Below are 16660 nucleotides of genomic sequence, written 5' to 3'. Positions count from 1 at the left end.
CTCAAAAGATAAACAGGATGAAAAAGAAATTTGAGAAACAATAGCCTTCAAAACAGTCATAAATGACATAAAATACCTGTGTGTGACTCTAACCAATGGGACGTGCAATAGTAAGAGTGTGGACTGGGAGGAGAATAAAATCTTGAGTGTAAAAATCAAATAAGATAATTTTTAACAACTCATATATTCTTTCTAGGTTCTTGTTAATAATTTGAAATGAGAAAGACAAGTCTAACATTCTCTCTGAATTGTGATAAATATTTTAAATTTACATTCAATTTGTGAGGAAACTTTGGTTCTATGATGTCCAGGATAGTTTTGGATTCAGCTGGATTCAGCACATTTCTCTTTTTGTCATGTTTTATTTCCAAGACAACAGAAGCACAGTTTCTGTTTAGATATTCTGTACCTGTCACGTCTGTAGCATGGTCCTGAATTCTCAGTGGATATCAAGTGCTCTAAGCATAAGGCTGCTTATGCCTGCCAGGAAAATTGTGACACAATGGCCAGTGTGTAACCATGACATCAAACTTTGTGAGTCCTTTTTGAACCATTAATGTGTGTCTCATTGTAGATCAACTAACAAAATACATTTATACTACTGAAGGTTTCAAGTAAACAGATTTTGAGTCAGTAGTTGGACCAAATTTTCACAAAATGGAATGTGTCCAGAGACCTTAATTTCCACAAACATGTGTGACATTATCTATCAAGCTAAGCAACAGCAACCTATATTAATTAATAAGGTTTATCATATGCATGATGAATATCAAATGAAGCTCCTCAGGAGAGAGTGTCAAAGAGTCCTCCAGGGATGAGGAAACAGGTGTAGAAAGGAAGTGTGACTGCAGATGGAGCACCTCCCTTGGCCACAGTATTATCAGTGCATGGGGATATATTGCAGCCTGTATAATTTCCTTATCTGTGTGGCAGTGCACTGCATAATCTATACTTCCCAGGCCCAGAGCAGGAAGAAACATGTTCACCTTAATTCCACTCTTCTTTTTCCTGAACATCCCATGTATGGTGGCTGACTTTGTTTATTCCAGGTGCTTTTGGAGTATGAAACATAGTGAATACAAGAATAAAGACCTGTTTACAAGATGTGGTTTCTTTATTCAGCAGTACAAAATCCTGTGGAGAAGAAGTATTTCAGTAATATTTTTAATATATAGTAAGATTTTTTGGATTTTCCATGTAAATGCCATTATGAATATTTCCTGATACAACTGAGGATGAGCAGTAAAGCATTGATATGATTCTTTAGTCCCATGATCTTAATCTAAAAAAAACAAAACAAAACAAAAAACAAACAAAAAATCCTCTAACTTCTATTAAGACCTTAATGTTTAATTATCTTTTAAATTGACACATGGTATATTTTTTTCTATCAGCCTCTGAATTACAGAAATAGAAACTGAGCAATAAAACAACTCGACCTTTATCTACCACATATATCCCTCTACCTGACAGTTTTCATACCGGAGTTACCAATGTATCTTATCTAAAGAATTCCCATAAATTGTCTATTAGTCTATCCTTTGTATGTTTAGACAAAGGGCCATATAATCGGCTTGTGGTCCTTTCATAAGAGTGTAGGTTTCTAGTGCATGTGCAAAAGCCTCTAATGTTGGTGACTAGCCTTTTTTGCAGAGGTTTTCTCCATTTAGTCTCCATTAATTTAGTGAAGCTGCATCAAGAATCGCTGTAAGATTCTTTTGTAAACTTGATGTTTTGATCTATTCAAATTTACTGGATTTTAGGTCTTTCAGTGTTTGGTTCTTCACTCTCTGAGCAGAATGAAGAAGGAATGTGTTGATTATAAAAATATGTTTGGATTCTTTGAAAAGTGATATTATTATAAATAGTGGTGACATGTTACTTCCCTTGTCACTGTCCTGAGTGACAACAGTGGGATAAGATAGTTGTCAATCAAGAGAATAAGAACAGAGAAGTCACCTGCTAACTCATTTCTTCCATTATTTAGGAGATATGTGTCTTTCCTCTTTCCCTCTTTGTTATTCAATATGGCACGTTTCATATATAGCACTTATGTATATTTTCAGTAAATTTACAGGCTACATTTGAATATGTTTTGCAGTGTGGGCACTATCCGCATTTTGATTTTGTGGAACTTTTTTAAGACACAGTATTTTATATGACAAAGCCATTCTGATCAGTTAAATACTATATACTATATGTTTCTTAATGGTTATGGTGCAAAAGCTAGTATTTGCACTATATATATATATATATATATATATATATATATATATATGGAGAGAGAGAGAGAGAGAGAGAGAGAGAGAGAGAGAGAGAGAGAGAGAGAGAGAGACCACAGATATACAGCTTCTAATTGGAATACAAATATTTAACTCTCAGTACAAAATAATAATAAAGTAACATATTTGATGTTTATCAGTCAAATGTTGTGAAATAATTCAGGAATAGATAAAAATTAGTCTTTTCCAAAACATAAACTTGATTTTAGAAATAAAGTGCATTTAAGGTAAGATTGATTATGTAGAGGTATAATAAATATATTGGCCCTGAATGAAAATTAATGTAACTACATGTTAAATTGTTGCGGCAGAAGACTGTTGTATCTCAACTCTCATTTTTCACTGCCTTAGCCAATACAGTCAATTTCATTAAAAAAATTAAAAAATTAATAAAAAAATTAAGCTCACACATCCCATGTGTTTTATATGTTTCTCACTAATTTCAAATAAATATATGAACATTTTTACCTTTTGGTCAAAGCATTTGACTATTTATTTACTTTCTTAGCAAACATTCAAAAACAAGGAAAGAAAACCCCTCTCTCTGAGAATATAAAACTGTGTATCTCATTTGTGAACTCTCATGAACATTTAAAGGATTTATAAACTTCTAGTTCTTTATTATCTCAACCATATTACACAGGTCATTTCAGTCTTTGGGAAGTGGGGAAAATACACTCCGGTGCAGGATTGTCCTTGTATTGACTGCAAAAGTATATCTCTAAATTCCTTTCCTTACAAACCCAGTAACCTTTTACAGATCACATACTGAAAGCCAAAAGTACGCTCTGGCTTTGACTTTTTCCATGAATGAAATCAACATGAACCCTAATCTTTTGCCAAGTATGTCTCTAGTATTTGCATTCTCTGAATTTGTTTGTGACTCAGAATACCAATTCAAAAGTCTCACTCATTGGGCTTTACAGAATTATGTAATTCTCCCTAATTATATTTGTATCAAAGACATCACATGGGGAATGGCACTTACAGGACTAAAGTTGGCAACAACTGTGGCACTTCATATAATTCTAAGCAATTTCTTATTTCAGCAGGTAAGTGGGTGTGTGTATGTCTGTGTGTTTTTGTGTTCATGTGTGGGTGTATGAGGGTGTGTTTGAATTGGAGGATGGTGGGAATTCATGAAATTGGTGATCTCTTGGTACTCCCATAGCCTTACTAGACCTGAGCCAATCTATATAATTTAAGGGTCCTATTCCATGTCTTGATGAAGCTACTGCCTGTTCTTTTATGAAAGAGAGATGTGGGAAGCTGGGATTTCTAGAAATCTGCAGAAAATGTGTTTATAAGTTTTAGAAATGAATTGTATCTCACGCTGCTTCTTGTGTTCTAGTTCCTTCATCTTACTTATGGATCCTTTCATCCTGTCCTGAGTGATCATGAAAAATTTCCCAATCTATATCAGATGTCCTCTGAGGATACATCTCTTGCCCTTGCCCTGGTCTCCTTCATAACTCATTTCAGTTGGAACTGGGTAGGGTTGGCCATCTCAGACAATGATCAAGGTATCCAATTTCTCTCCTAATTGAGAAGAGAGATGGAAAGAAATACAGTCTGCTTTGCTTTTGTCAACATGATTCCAGTCAATATGCATTTATACATGTCAAGAGCTGAAGTGTATTACAACCAAATCATAACATCATCCACAAATGTTGTTATCATTTATGGTGAAACAGACACTCTTTAGCTGTGGGCTTTAGAATGTGGGGATCTCTAGGTATATAAAGAATATGGGTCACCACTTCATGGTGGGATGTCATTACTAGTCATAAAGATTTAACATTTGCTAATTTATGTGGGACTTTTGATTTTGGACAACACCATGCTGAAATTTCTGGTTTTAAAACGTTTATCAAGACATTGAACCATTCCAAATACTCAGATAAATATCTGGTAAAGCTGGAATGGCTGTACTTTAACTATAATGTCTCATTATCTAAATGTAAACCACATAAGAACTGCTCATTCAATCACTTATTAGAATGGCTAATGGTGCATAGTTTTGAAATGGCCTTTATTAAAGGGAGTTATAACATATGCAATGCTGTGTATGCTTTTGCCCATGCACTCCATCAAATGACTTTACAAAAGGTTGATAATCTCCCTATTGATGTTGGAAAAAAACAAATTTATGACTGCAAAAAGGTAGTGCTTCCTACATTATATAATGTTTCATTTTATCAATGCCTTTAAGAGTCTCCTAGATACCCAAACCAAGGGTACTAAAAAAGTATTTTCCAAAATAGAATCATTTATGAACACTTTTCCTGCTGTACATATAAATCTGTATGCTTGTATTAAATTCTAATATAAAGGGAATAAAATAGAAGGCAAAATTTGTCAATGTAGCACTGTAATTTTCTTACAGATTACCTGTATATCATCACACATGTTCTAATATTGAAAGCACATTCAATATTTCCTTATGAATTCACTCAACATGAATTCTTTGTTCATTAATTGTCAAATATGTTGTAATTACTGGTGGAAATGGTTTTAACTAGAGATCCCAACTTATGTTGTTCCCATTCTAGGTTAGGGACATTACTTGATGCTCTGAGAGTCGCTTTATAAAGGACACAGTGATGAATTCAGTTTACTGCATTCCTATGTGCTCAGTTGTTTGAATGTGTATTTCTCACTGTATATCTGTATATTTCTGTGTCTCTATCAGTTTTTATATCTATATCTATGTGTACATCTAGATATAGATGATAAAGAGATCGAGATAGCAATAGATCACACACACAGTCATGCACACACACACACACACACACTTTTGTGTTTCTATCTATATATTGTCTATGTCAGTTATTATTAATTTGTCTATGTTCTTAATTACTTTCTGTATGGCTGATTTTGTCTAAGTGTATATTACTGTGTACATTTATTAATGCATGTGACTACATGTGCCTGTTTTTTATATATGTTCATTCATTAATGTATTTCTGCTTTGCTTTGACTATGTGTTTTTATATGAGAGCATCAAATTTTCTGTGTGCCAATGTCAATTTCATTGGGTGTCATTACATATGTATGTCTACCTATGCATGTTTCTCTGTGCATGTGTTTGCATGTGGTGTGTGTGGGGGGGGTGTCTGGGTAATTGTTTTGTGTGTTTTTGAGTTTGTTTGACTTTTTGATGCAAATTATGCCTTCATATGTATTTGTAATTTCTATTTTGAGTATAAGCATGTATATGTTTGTTTGTGTAAATAAGTGTGTGCTTCTGCTATGTATATATATATATATATATATATATGTATATATATATATATATATGGGTGCAAGTCTCTCTGTTTCTTGGGCCTGTATATTTTATATTGCGAATATATGTCTGCTGTCTATATGCATATTTTTGGTAATCTTCTATTAGAGATGTAATATAACAGAAAATGTATAATTTTGTTCATCCCATTACTTTTACTGAGAGTTTTCTGTAAATAAAATAGCCCTTAAAATAAAATAAGAATACATTTTCTTACTACAGTGAAGAATACTCCATAGTATACTGTCTATCTTTCAGATGTCTTCTTCTCTGAAAAAGACCCACTTCACTAATCCTGTTGGGGACAGAGTGAATATGAATCAAAGAGACAAACTGCAGGAAGAGTATGACATTTTCTACATTTGGAATTTCCCACAGGGCCATGGACTTAAATTTAAAATAGAAACGTTTAGTCCATATTTCCAAATGGTCAACAGCTACATTTATCTGAAGATATGATAGAGTGGGCAACAGGAAGTACACAGGTGAGTTTTCTCTACCTGTACTAATTTGATGTACACAGCAGTAAATCACATCAAGAGTGTGCATCCAATCTTCCCCGAGACTGGTAAACTGTGATGACTGCCATGCAAAGGAACAATTTCTACCTTCCTCATTCATGTTTCTTTATTTAATTTTTGTAACTCCCTGAGTATTTCTAACATTCATAAAATGTATTTGAATTGTATCAAAACCTGTATCTTGCCTTTAACTCTAACATAAAATGGTTTAAGAATACAGTTTGATATTATTTGCAGTAAAGTGAGCAATATCCTATAAGTCTTCTCAGTACTACAGAGTGTTTTCCAGTCTTATGTTGAAACTCTTCAAAAGATGCTTAAAGACTTCTACTCATTGTAAATTTAACATAATTAAATAACTAATTTTTATTATGTGATTGTAATGCCTTTTTACCTAAATTTACAACACTTCTAGTTAACCATATATTAACATTTTATGAAATTTTAGATACTTTATGAACTATATGTTATTTTTATTGTTTCTTTATTATGGGTATGGGTGTGTTTTTCTTCTGGATGTATATATGTGCAACATGTGAATGTATGTTATTTATTTATGGCCAGATAATTATTCAAATCTCAAAGCATTTGCAAGTGCTCCATGCCACGCAGTGGATTCTAAGATCACATTTCTGTCATCTCTACTGGTAGTAATATTTCTTAAAAGCTGAGATATGTGTGCAGACCAGATTCCTACCTTGCAAAAGATCATTTTGACTGACCGAAATTTTCAACCCTATTAATTCTTGTATAAAGTATTCAAACAAACAAGGAAGTGTATAGGTTCCTTCTCAATATGGGTAGGAAATGGTAAAACAGGTACCTTCAATATAATTTTAAAATGAAATATCTCTTATGCATGATAGGTATATTATTATGTATTCTGATGTGCTTGGTATTAATATATCATATTTAAACTACCCCAAAACAACGTTATATAAATGTCTTTAGGCTTGATTTTTTACTCAATGCAATGGAGTATGAGATTAATAGGGGAAAATCATAAAAGCTGAAAAGTGTAGTTACATATTTATTTAGAGGATAACACTGAAATCTCTTGTGTTTTTGAACCAGGTCTTACTTGAGACTTACAAATACATTCACTGACAAACTATTGATTTACAAAGTGAAACCAGTGTTCTTTTTTTTATTGGAAATTCCAACTTGTGTCAAGTTGACAGAAAACCAGTAAGTACAGAACCACGAGTTGCTGAGATAGTATATTGTTTTGTTTTAGAATAACATGTTTTACGGATATCTGTTAAATTAATTTGGTTCATAGCTTCTGTTAGTTTCACTGTGTGCCTCTGTCTTGATTCTGGTTGAAGTCTTCCACTGTTATTGTATGTGGTGGAATGTGTGCTTTGATCGTTAGTAAAGTTTCATTATGGATGTAGGTGCCCTTGCATGTAGAGCCTAGATATTCAGAAATGAGAGTTCATCGAGGTGAATTTTTCTTTGACATTTTATCTCTTTTGATAATATTTTGTTGGTAACTGATTTTATTATATATTAGAATGGCTACTCCACCTTGTTTCTTGGAAATATTTGCTTTAACTATTTTTTCCTGCCTTTTACTCTGAAGTAGTGTCTGTCTTTGTCACTGAGGTGCATTTCCTCTATGCAACCTAATGCTGGGTCCTTTTTACATATCCAGTTGGTTGGTCTATATCTTTTTATTGGGAAATCGAGTTCATTGACATTGAGAAATATTAAAGAACAATGATTGCTGTTTCCTGTTATTTTTGTTGTTAGATGTGAAATTATGTTTTTGTGGCTGTCTTCTAATGGGTTACTTGAAAGATTACTTTCAACCTTTTTCTAAGGTGTAATTTTGTTTCTTGTGTGGAAGTTTTCCATCTATCATCATTTGTAAGGCTGGGTTTGTGGAAATATGTTGTGTAAATTTTGTTTTGTCATGGGATATCTTGGTGTCTCCATCTACATTAATTGGGAGCTTTCTGCATATAGGAGCCTGGGCTGGCATTTGTATTCACTTAGGATCTGTAAGACCTCAAGATCTTCTAGCTCTCATAGTCTCTGTTGAAAAATCTGGTGTAATTCTGATCAGGTTGACTTTATATGGTACTTGACCCTTTTCCCTTACTGCTTTTAATATTCTTTCTTTGTTTTGTGCATTTGGTGTATTGACTATTATATGGTGGGAGGAATTGTTTACTGGTCCATACTTTTTGGAGTTCTGAAGGCTTACTGTATGTTTATGGGCATCACTTTCTTTAGGTTAGGTAAGGTTTCTTTGGTACTTTTGTTGGAGATATTCACTGGCCATTTAAGTAAATATTTGCTCTCCTCTATACCTATTATCTTCAAGTGCTTTGAATTTCCCATGTTTTGGGATAGGGGCTTTTACGTTTTACATTTTCTTGAACTGTTGTGTCAATTTTTTCTATGGTATCTTTTGTCCTTGAGATTCTCTCCTTTATTTCTTGTATTCTGTTGGTGATGCTTGCTTCTGTGGCTTGCATCTGTGACTCCTGACTGCCTTCCTTGGTTTACTATCTCCAGGGTTGTCTCTCTGTTATTTTTTTATTGTTTCTATTTCCATTTTTAGATCCTGGATGGTTTTGTTCAGTTCATTCACCTCTTTGTGTTTTTCAGTAATTCTTTAATAAGAATTTTTTTGTATTTTCTCTTTAGGGGTTTCTACCTGTTTACCTGTGTTCTCCTGTATTTCTTTGAGGAAGTTACTAATGTCCTTTTTATAGTCTTCTAGCACCATTATGAGATGCAGTTTTAAAACAGAATCTTCCTTTTCTGGTGTGTTGTGGTATCCAAGGCTTGCTTTAGTGTGAGTACTGGGTTCGGATAAATCTAAGTGCCCTTGGTTTTTGTTGATTAAATTCTTGCACTCTCTCCATCTGGTTATCTCTGATGTTGGCTGGTCTTGCTGTCTCTGTCAGTGGTGTGACCTTCCTGTAAATCATCACTCCTGGAAGACCATCTCTCTACAATCAGAGGTTGGCTACTGAGAGTTGTGGCATAGGATCAGATCCAGGGCACAGGTGGAAACTGGAAAAATCCAGTCCTACGCTGCTCCTTGGTTAATGTGACCTGAGGGATCTGTGAGGGTCCCTCTGAGGAATGTTGGTTGTCTTTCCTGTGCTCTCAGATATGTCAGCATTTCTGGGAGAGCAGCTCTCTCTCCCAGTGGGATTTGCATATGGAGAACTTGACACAGGGTCCAGTCTAGGACACAGATGGAAACTGGAATGATCATATTCCAGGCTGTTCCTCATGTCTTTACAATCTTACTATGTATAAAATTAAATAAGAAATACAGAAAAGAAGGGTCTTTTAGAAAGGTGATATTTACCAATATTACACAACGAGACATTGTTTCAACAAAAACAAAGACCAAAAACAAAACATTATGCCCAATCATAATTCTAAAGACCATGACATGAACATGTGAATAATAGACTATGTGATGTAAACATCAAACATAAGATGAAACAAAGGATGTGAATTCAGAATGCAGAAATCAACAAAATTCCAATGCAGCATAAAGACACCCATCACCAGATTCATTTAATACCAAGATTTTCTTAATTTAAAAAATACTTTAATTAGTTTTCAGAAACCTAAATTTTCACCATATTTCCAGTTTTTATAAAGCCTTTTCACTTCAAAAAATACTTTACCTTCCACTTTGCTATGCAGAACCTTGGCACCTCCGCACCACAAATGCAACAGTGGTTGTCACATGCAGCTGTTTTCTGTTTGTGCTTATTTCATTAAGGTTTGCTATTCCAACAAACATTGAGGTTCCTTTGGTTATCTCATATTTGATGACTTATTTTCCGTGATTTTTATGTCCTCTACACATAATTAGCTATTTAGTTGCTTTTATGTAAGCACAAACTATGAACAAGTTGAGAAAAAAAGGTAAGCTTGGCTCACATGTTACACTAAAGAAAAGACAAACCATTGATATGGAATATTCACCTGAAATTTAGTCACTTAAGGAACTTTGTTTACTGACTTAAAGTGCATGATTTTTAATGCACCACTACCTTCCAATATTTGTGCACTTCTCCATCAATTATCAATTTAAAATAGACACCACATATATGATGACAGGCTCAAGTGATGGAGATAATTTCCCTATTAGGATTCCCTGTGACTTTTTACTATACTTTGTGCTAATGGACAAGAATTAAATAGAACAACCAGTTTTCAATTCCTACACTATTTTTCACCCAGGAAATTAACTCCTCTTCTTCCCTAATTTCAAGGTGATAAAAATAGTTAAACATTTCCAATTTTTTTCATATATTGATGTTTGCCATCATAAATTGCATTAAGTAAAATTTGGTTCATTGTTGGTATATATAAAATAAGTTTTTTTTAATATCACATGCTAATATAATATAATTTTTGAAAGAGTAACTAAGACTCCTGATAGCACAATCTATCTATTTTTCTTTAGATGCTGACCTCTGTGTGCAGTACTGACTTTGGTCCTGGATTTAGAAAATTCAGGAAGAATTCAATGCCAGCTTGCTGTTTGGATTGTAGTCCATGCCTAGAGAATGAAATTTCCAATGAGACAAGTGAGTATTTCCTGCAGGGAATTATTTTAAGTTTGTCATTATAAGAATACAATAATTGAAGATATCCTCATTAAAAATTACATGGTAAGTCCAGCCTCATGGAGACAGGGGTGTGGGGAGGAGGTATGGAATGTGGAATAGTTGAAGGGTGGAGTTGGAGGACATTAAAATCTGAAGTGTAAAAATAAAACAAAATTTAAAAAAGAAAAAAGTAGAACTTGTCATATAGCATTGACTCATTGAAAACATAGTAGAGGTTATGGTCTCAAACAGTCTTGATAAGAAAACACAAGGATTGTTGTGTCCCAGAGAATATATTTTCTAGTGATCAATCTTTTCTAAAAATTATGTAGTTTAGGAATCCTTATTAATATTGTCTTGAGGTACATAATTTACATAAGTTTACGCACACATATAAAGTACAGAAGGACATGGAAGAAATAATAAGGTGGGAACCAGACCCTAGCCCTTTTAAAGACTAATGAAGTGGGTAATTAATAGTTTGTAAAATTATCAGAAACTGTTATGCATTAGAAAGGAGATTTTGTATAATAAAGAGATGTTTTGAAAAATATATCCTTTTATTTAAGAAAAATTGACAGAAACTTGTCTTTATTAGAGAAGTCTTATTTAACAAAACTGTTCAAAGATATTTTAAATGAAGAAAATTGAATTTAAATGTTAATGCATGATGTGTAAAAATTAGGAGTACTCTATTCAATACTTGTATACTTAGCACCTACTTAATATTTTCCACAACAGAACACAAAAAACATGGTTTAGTCCTTCAGTGAATTAGCCTCAATTTAAAAATGGTATTTGAACTTGTATAGCCCATATTATTAAAATACTATTTAGTCAGGTTTTACTAATTACAGTTGGCAGACACGCATTTATCCCTTTCTTTGATGTGTTTTCCTATATAATTGAATGGAAGTGCATAAAAGCTTTTATGGCTAGTATAATGGCTTAGCAGTTACATCCCTTCCCACTAATTATGACGGTTTTAGTTTATCCCCAGAACCCATAATAGGGTGAAACAAACTCCTATTCATTATTTTCTGATATTTATGCAGTTCTATATAAAACACACACATATGTAACTCAACTTGGCTGTTTGGGTACACCTATATTGGTGCTGAAAACCAAATTCAAGTACTATCTAAGAGAAACACAGTCTCCTCACAACCAAGTTAAATTCCTGTTCCCTCAAACGAATTAAATGATACCAGCTCTCAAGAAAAGCATTGTTCCATATAAAAGACTTCAAAGAAGACTTCTAAGAAGTATATTGTCCCTTATTGCAATTTTACAATAATTCATTACAATAGCAACCAGATTTCTGACACATGAGATAGTGGGAATTACAGAGAGTTTTACCTTCAGTGATAGGGTTACTACTTTTATGAGAAAGGCTCAAGAATATGGTTTCATTACAGTCAAAATAGGACAAAACTTGATATGTTTTTTTATATTTTCAGTTACATTGCTATTAGTTTCATATAAACTTCAGTTCTCATTCTCAGCCTCATACTCCACCCATATTACCCAATTACTCTCATGTTCATAATATTTCTTATTACATGTAAACATACATGTATATATATATATACATATATATATACCCATGATAAATTATCACAACCATGTAGTAAAATAAACAAAAAATATTTGTTGTTTTTATTCCTCATAACAATAATAAGCATTTAGTAATAGAATCAATTATTTTATGTAGCAATGACCTTCATTGTGTTCGCAACAACCTAATTCACTTGTAACACACCTTCTATATACTTAAATGAAATATTCTGGAGAGATGTCTCAATCGTGAAGAGCACTGACTGCTCTTCCAAAGGTCCTGAATTCAAATCCCAGCAACCATATGGTGGCTCACAAACATCTGTTATATGATCTGATGCCCTCTTCTGGTGTGCTGGAACACAGCTACAGTGTGAGTGTGTGTGTGTGTAATCTTTAACAAAATATGAAATATCCTGACAGTAAAATTGCTAATGCTCCACTAATAATACTTTCTTTTCTGCATTAGATGTGGATTTGTGTGTCCAGAGGACCAATATTCCAATACAGAATAAAATCAGTGGATTCTCAAAGCTCTTATTTTTCTCACTTATGAAGAACCCGTGGGAATGGCACTTTCTTTAATGGCCTTGTGCTTCTCTTCACTCACAGCTGTGGTTCTTGGCATCTTTGTAAAACACCACAGTACTCCCATTGTTAAGGCCAGCAAGCGCACTCTCACCTACATCTTGCTCATATCTCTGATCTTTAGTTTCCTCTGTTCCTTGCTCTTCATTGGCCATCCAAACACAGCCACCTGCATCCTACAGCAAATCACATTTGGAGTTGTATTCACTGTGTCTATTTCTACTGTGTTGGCCAAAACAGTTACTGTCATTTTGGAATTCAAAGTTTCAGCATCTCAAAGAATGGTGAAGTACTTTCCTCTTTCACGGGAATCAAATTATATCATTCCCGTCTGTACTCTCATTCAAATTATTTTATGTGCAATCTGGATGGGAGTTTCTCCTCCTTCTGTTGATATCGATGTATAATATAAGCATGGCTACATCATCATTGTTTGCAACAAGAATTCAGTCACTGCCTTTTAATTTGTCCTGGTATACCTGCCTGCCTAGCCTTTGTTAGCTTCATTCTGGCTTTCTTTTCCAGAAACCTTCCTGGCACCTTCAATGAAGCCAAGTCTATGACATTCAGCATGATGGTATTCTGCAGTGTCTGGTTCACTTTTATCCCTGTTTACCATAGCACAAAAGGCAAGTTCATGATGGCTGTGGAGATCTACTCCATATTGACTTCCAGTGCAAGAATGTTGGGCTGCATCTTTGTTCCCAAATGTTTCACTATACTGTTTAGACCAGACAAAAATACTCTTCAAATTATCAGAGAGAAATAATCTTACCATATTCACATTTAAATCTGACACATATATAGTTGGTTCACAATCACCAAATATTATATTACATTATTGTGACTATTTTTGGAATGACTCTCACTGTTTCTTCTAATGATGTACCTACTGAGGTCTACATTGTCTTCCATAATCTTCTATAATGTTCTAGAACATTCTTTCTCTTTTCGAGGCCTTGGTCCATTCTAAGATTTACATTAATTCTTCTAGGAACATAAAAGAGAGAAATATTTTTATCAATACATTGATAGAATATTTCAGAATATGAATTGATGTCTGAGCAATTAAAATACTGTCCTTTACTTCTAGAGGAACTTATTCAATACCTACACCCAGAAACTACTACTAACAACCTCTTGTACCAATAGCTACAAAAGATCAGATGGCCTTTTCTGGGCTCCAGATTTACCTGAACTTATTTTTTCTCATAATCAACTTATATTTATATAATTTTTTAAAATATAGAAGAACATGGTTAAGATGTTATGCTGTCATTCTGCTTTTCATTGTTCTAATAAGATGTGAGAATTACAGGTACTTACAAAAAAAAAGCTGAGATATGAGTAGAGGTGGCAAGGTTTATCTTCATACATTTCACCTGAGAACCTTCAACTTTAAGTGTACCATGAAACACAAAGTTAAGAAATTGACAAAGACAGCTTAGTTTGTTGAACCAAACTTCTCAATATATGGAACTTATAAAACTCTGTGACAAAGATAAGCTTTGATACAACAGAGTATCCCGAGGTATGCAGACACTGGGAGTTCAGTGCTGAGAGCATGGGTAGGTCCAGAAATCAACTGGTGTAAGATCAAAACCTCAGATTACAGCAGAGGCTGTTGAGGATATGAAGTAAGAGGAACACTCCTCCACTGCTGGTGGGGTTGTTAGGTACAACCACTCTGGTAATCAGTCTGACAGTTCCTCAGAAAATTGGACATAGAACTACCTGAATACCTAGCTATTTCTCTCCTGGACATATTCCCCAACGATACTGCTACATATAATAAGGACACATGCACCACAATGTTCATAGCAGCCTTATTTAAAATAGCCAGAAGCTGGAAAGAACCCAGATGTCCTTCAGCAGATGAATGGATACAGAAATTTTGGTACATTAAACAATGGAGTACTACTCAGCTATTAGAAATCATAAGTTTATGAAATTCCTAGGCAAATGAATGGACCTAGAGACTATCATCCTTAGTGAGGTAACCCAGTCACAAAAGAACACACATGGTATGCATGTGGTATTACCACACCAGTATGGTATAGGTACTAGCCCTAAAAGCACTGAATACCCAAGAAACAATTAACAGACCTTATGAAGCTTAAAAAGAAGGAAGGCCAAAATGTGGAAGCCTCCATCCTTCTTAGATGGGAGAACAAAATACTCACAGGAGGAGGTATAGTATAAAGCAGAAGAGTAGGGATTGGAAAGGAGATCGTTAAGGTCTCACCTGGAGATATACCCCATGTTTACCACCAGACCAAGCACTATTGCTGATGCTGGGAGGTGCTTGATGGCAGGAAAAATATGGGGTGTCTCCTCAGGGGCTCTGCCAGAGTCATGCAGCCGAGTATGCTTGCATGACTGAGCACTGTGACCCTGGTGAGAGTGCTGGCGTGGGGGGGAGGGATGAAGGAGCTGAATGGGTTTTTGGACTAATGGGAAGAACAACATTGCAGACCAACTAAATCCTCCACAGCTCCCATGTACTAAAATACCAACCATTGAGCACACATTAATAGGCCCATGGCTCCAGTTGCATATGTAGCAGAGAAGAGCAGTGTTTGGCATCAATGTGAGAAGAGACCTTTTGTCCAGTGAGGGCATGTTTTCCCAGTGTAGAAGATGCCAAGGCACTGAGGTGGAGAGAGTGATTGGGAGCTAGTGCACCTTTGTGAAAACAAGTAGAGTGGAAGGGAAGATGGGAGCAAGGTGGATGAAAGGGATAACAGTTAAAATGTAAATACAGAGAGTATTTAAAATAATTCTGTAGAGACAATAAAAGAATATGGGGACTATTGAGTCTTCAGTGAGTATTTTTTTTTTAATTAAAAATTGCTACAGGTCTTCCTGGGACTGGAAGTGGAATGTGGCAATTTACATGTTATAGGCTCTTTATTCTTCTATGTCAGACTGCTAGGTCCCCAGTTAGTGGATCTACTTGAGATTGTTAAAAGGTGTGGATTTAATCTTTCAGGCTCATGGCTGCCAACTGAGCCATCTCTGTTGTCCATCTAGACTGGAATATTTAATGTAAAAATAGACATGAACATAGCACAACTATGTACATCAATATGCTTTATCTTCAGTATAAATTTTCAAAATAAAGTAAGATTGTACTAACTTGAAGGCTGAGTCAAATCCTTTAGGTTTCTTCCATTTTGTTTTTACAGATTTTATTTTCTCTTTGTACTTTTGTTTTTGTTTTTTGACGTGAAATGAATAAAATAATTTTATGATAGACATTTCTGCAATGTAATACCTTGTTCTTTTAAGTACAAATTTTCTTTTTGTAAAATTTTAATCTTTTTTGTTTTAAAGTTCAGATATAATTCCCTTCTTGGACCATCCTCTGACTATTACACATCTCATGCCTCCTCCCTGTGCCCATGTCTTCACAAGGAAGTACCCACCAACCCCACCCCACCAGAACTCTAACCTCCCTAGGACATCTTGTCTCTTGAGAGATAGGTACATCTTCTCTGACTAAACCCAGACCAGATAGTCCTCTGCTGTATAAGTGTGGGGGCTTCATATGAGCTGGTGTATGGTTCCTGGTTGGTGAGCCAGTATCTGTGAGATCTTGGAGGTCTAGGTAAATTGAGATTGCTGGTCCTCCTTCAGGGTTGCTCTTCTCATCAGCCTTTTCCAGCTTTTCCCTAATTCAAGCATTGGCACAAGGAGAAATTTCCTAAACAGAATTCCAATGACTCACACTCTAAGACCAAGAATTTATAATTGGAAATTTATGAAACTGGAAAGCTTCTGTAAAGCAAAGGACATGGTCATTAAGACAAATTGGAAACCTACAGACTG

General features: G+C 34.6%; 1 pseudogene across 1 annotated transcript; it reads left to right on the top strand.

The window, feature by feature from the left end:
* The first annotated feature begins 978 nt into the window (after positions 1-978).
* On the top strand, positions 979-13598 carry LOC308413663 (vomeronasal type-2 receptor 116-like; annotated as a pseudogene). The gene is made up of 6 exons: positions 979-1147; positions 3030-3334; positions 3634-4445; positions 5827-6053; positions 10540-10667; positions 12711-13598. The product of its transcript is annotated as a vomeronasal type-2 receptor 116-like (transcript).
* The last annotated feature ends 3062 nt before the right edge of the window (positions 13599-16660 follow it).

The sequence above is a fragment of the Micromys minutus genome (assembly GCF_963924665.1).
Source record: "Micromys minutus genome assembly, chromosome: 32".
Taxonomy (NCBI): Eukaryota; Metazoa; Chordata; class Mammalia; order Rodentia; family Muridae; genus Micromys; species Micromys minutus.
Note: the sequence above shows the minus strand (reverse complement) of the source record. Positions and strands in the feature narration are given on the sequence as shown.